Source organism: Apium graveolens, chromosome 1 (genome assembly GCF_009905375.1).
Source record: "Apium graveolens cultivar Ventura chromosome 1, ASM990537v1, whole genome shotgun sequence".
NCBI lineage: Eukaryota > Viridiplantae > Streptophyta > Magnoliopsida > Apiales > Apiaceae > Apium > Apium graveolens.
The window spans coordinates 165,886,324-165,890,778 of record NC_133647.1 but is presented as its reverse complement, the minus strand read 5'-3'; positions in this window follow the sequence as shown (position 1 = coordinate 165,890,778).

Sequence of the window (4,455 nt, the reverse complement as noted above, 5' to 3'; positions counted from 1 at the left end):
TGTGGTGTTCGCTTAAAGCTGGGATCTCCTTTTGATAACCATATTCGTAAAACTCTTTAAGGTAAACATCTCATCCATGAATTAAATATTGTTTTTTGCATGGATCCTTCGATCGGTTTTAGTTTTATTTATTGTTTCCGTTGTGTTTTTATACCCTGAACCCAACGGTAACATGTGAACTAAATGATGGAATAGAAAGCTCCCTAGCTAGAGCTCAATAGGCCGGTGAGAATGATGCAGCGGAGGAGGCTTCTCAGTGAAATGCTGATCGATAAGACGCTGCTCAGTGGAAGGCTCCTCGGTAGGAGGCTGCTCAGTACGAGGCTCGAGAGAGTAGGAGTCAACCCAAGATCAAAACAGGGAACATATGAATACCTATCCGAAATATCAGAATCGTGCTGGACGTGTCTATATGATCCCGACACATGAACATAAATCGTATCACCGGGTCGTCCAACAGAAGCACATATAGGGGGATCCTGATCATCCTCAAGATCTGTAGCCATAGGATCAGTACAAGCATTAGTAGATGACACGGGCAAATCATGAGAATTAATATGTAATGGTAGATGATCATCTCCAAGGTCTGTAGCAAAAGGATCATCCTCAACCTGAACTCTAGCTCGTCTACCACCAGCAGCTCGTGCCGCGACACGTGTACCTCGACGGGTCGGTTGTTGCCTCTCCTCTAACTGCCTAGCTCAACGAACCTCCACAGGAATCTCATCAAAACCATGTAAGGTGCAGTCTCTAATAGAATCACAACACTAGTCAACAAAATGAGACACAAAAAGATAATCTTTACTAAAGGAGCAACAAACACAAAAAATAAAATATCAAGGCCGAAGGCTAACATGTAATCTACTTAAAGAGCTAACTTTGCTAACGAGTGGGCTGTTGCTTTATTAATAAAATTATGGTTATGAAAAGATATTGCCCTAAAAATAGGCATAAGATGAAATACATCTTGATGAACCATCACAAATGACGAATGATCCAAATCGTTGTTATTTATGGCCTTGCTAAATCGAAGGTAAGGCCTTGCTTAACGGATGATGAAAAATGCTTTAACTTAAATTTTGTTAAAAAAAGATAAAACGCGGCATGAAGCCATGTTTTGAGTCTAAACGTTGTAGCAAGTTCCGTTTTCTTCCTTGATCTCAGAAGCTCCTGTTCTTTTCCCAATTACTGTAAGTTTTTTCATTTTTGCTAAAATATACAAAAACACTACAAAAAATTTCTAATTAGTGAAATTAAAGCATACAGTTAAAATAACAATAACAAAACAAACGAATACATAAAAATGAGCAATACAAATCTCCAAATTCAATACATTTTTAGCGAACATTAATACTAAACAAGTTTCACTAATTAATGTCTATGAATGCAACATTATATCAATTAAATAACTCATTTTTCCCCTTAGGTGGTTGAAAATCCATCAAATTCTTGCACCTCGTGATCATCCGTCTCCCTTATTTTTCTCAATATCTTTGTCATGAATCACGTTTGAAAAGTTAATACCTCTCGGTCAACGTAAATCTCCTTTACTCGAAATGGGTTTGAAAACATCAATATAAATAATCGATACATTATTTAACCTATAGATATCATCAACCAACGGTTCATGACACAACTTCAAATACGCGCAACAGGCAATCACATGAGAACAAGGATTACTTAAATGATTATCCTCAAACCATTCCTCTGTCCTAGGCTCCTCAATCCATAACTATTCCCATATAAAATCAAATTTCTTCTCTTGCACCTAAGAAGACAACTCAACTAACCTATTTTTCAATCCTGTCTATGATGGTCAAATTTGTAGCACTAGAAAAATTTGTAGCCAAGTGTCTAAAGAAGAATCTATGATGGTCAAGGGGCTCACACCATCCAGTCTATTACGTAGCTGCCATAATCCCATAATGTCTATCAGAGATGACACAAATCCCATATCTCCTAATTGCCACAACCTCCTCAATCTAATCATGAACTACCCCCAACTAGAGACGTCATGGATTCAACAATAGCAAATGCCAATGGAAAAAAATGATTGAAGCCATTCACTGCCACAACACTCAATAGTAGATCGAATATGGACCGTGAAGCTGAGTCTCATCTAAATAGAATACCTCTAAGCTTCCACGAACTTCCATCTTATCCTCCTTGAAAAGCCAATCAACCTTGGTTCCAACATTAAAACATTGCAACACTTCCATCAAAAAAGGGAGGTCTTCATATGATCCTTCCCAAGATCCATGTTCTTGTCCATTGCTACCTTTTTGGCATCTCTAATCTTCTCTCTTCCCGACTGGTAATCAAAAATACTTTTCACCGTCTTCGTTAATACTTTTTCCTTAACTGTGTGATCGACTACAATTTGATCCTTAACTAGTTCAAGAATATCATGAGATATCAGATTAGGAGGGTCTTGGGTAACGGTGGCACACAAACATGTGTGTGGCCTTGAAGTTTCCATACTTTGGAATTTCCCAAGTGATTTTCACAACCAATCATTTAAACTCCATTCCCAACAACTATCCTTATTCTTACAAACTATATTTCAATACACCTCACCTGATCTAATCACCTTAATCTCTTGATGATTTCGGATATAAAATCTTTAACCGTATGCATCAACACTTTATTTAATCGAATATCATCCCATCCCTCAGCTGCATCGGCTCCGATATCCCTTCCCGTGTAATCGAAGCCGACTCAACAACATCATAAGCATCCAAACCTCTACTACAAACCCTATCACAACTAATATACATACTACTAGTAGTTTGACAATCAGAACCCCTACTACTACTCCTCTCGAAAACTCTCAAATTAGTTTTCACAACTCTCGAACTTATTTCAATCAATGGATACGTTGAAATTTTTTGTGAATATATTTCAACAAAAAAAGACGTCCATTCAAAAAAATAATTCCAAACATCATCATCATCAACCGGAATAATACCAAATTTCATATCATTGAAATTTTTCCATCGATATCATAAATTAAAATCATACAAACTATTAAATTTCAGATTTTTAATAAACTCTTACATGGATTATGGTTAGAACTGTTTTTGGACTCTCTATATAAACATCCTTAAAGCTAAAAATACGATTATGTTTTTATTAGGAAAAAACATAAAACCCTAGAAGCTAAAGGTGAGTGAGAGAAGGAAGAAAATAGGTCCGTTCTTGGTGCTAGTACATGCCTCCTCTTTACCAACTTTCGTGTGGATACCTCTACGGCGTAGATCGTTAAGGTGGGATACATGGTGTTCGGTTAAAGCTATGATCTCCTTTTGACAACCATATTCGCAAAGCTCTTTAAGGTAAACATCTCATCCATGAATTAAATCTCATTTTTTTGCATGGATCCTGTGGTTGGTTACAATTTTATTTATTGTTTCCGCTGTATTTTTATACCCTGAAACCCTACAGTAACATGCAGACTAAATGATGGAATAGAAAACTCCCTAGCTAGAGCTCAATAGGCCGGTGAGAACGATGGGGAGGAGGAGGCTTCTCAGTGAAATGCTGATCGATAAGACGCAGCTCACTGGAAGGCTCCTCGGTAGGAGGCTGCTCAGTACGAGGCTCGAGAGTAGGAGTCAACCCAATTATGGTTATGAAAAGATATTGCCCTAAAAATAGGCATAAGATGAAATACATCTTGAAGAACCATCACAAATGATGAATGATCCAAATTGTTGTTGTTTATGGCCTTGCTAACTCGAAGGCAAGGCCATGTTAATCGGATGATGAAAAACGCTTCAACTTAAATTTTGTTAAAAAAAAGATAAAACACGGCATAAAGCCACGTTTTGGGTCTAAATGCTGTAGCAAGTTCTGTTTTGTTCCTTGAATCTCAGAAGCTCCTGTTCTTTTTCCAGCTACTATACGTTTTTCTTAATTTTTGCTAAAATACACAAAAACACTACAAAATTTTTCTAATTAGTGAAATTAAAGCATACAGTTAAAATAACAATAACAAAACACATGAATACATAAAAGTGATTAATAAAAATCTCCAAATTCAATACATTTTTAGCCAACATTAATACTAAACAAGTTTCACTAATTAATGTCTATGAATGCAAAATTACATCAATTAAATAACTCATTTTTCCCCTTAAGTGCTTGAAAATCCATCGCATTCTGGTACCTTGTGGACTTCCTTCTCCCTTATTTTTCTCAACATCTTTATCATGATTCTTGTTTAAAAAGTTAATACCCATCGGTCAACTTAAATCCCCTTTACTTGGAATGGGTTCGAAAACATCAATGTAAACCATCGATACATTCTCTAATCTATAGATTTCATCAATCAACGGTTCATGACTCAACTTCAAATACGCACAACAGGAAATCATATGAGAACAAGGATTACGATAACTTTGCCATTTCCCACAAGAACACAAATACTCGTGAATCCTAATGGTATTCCTATGA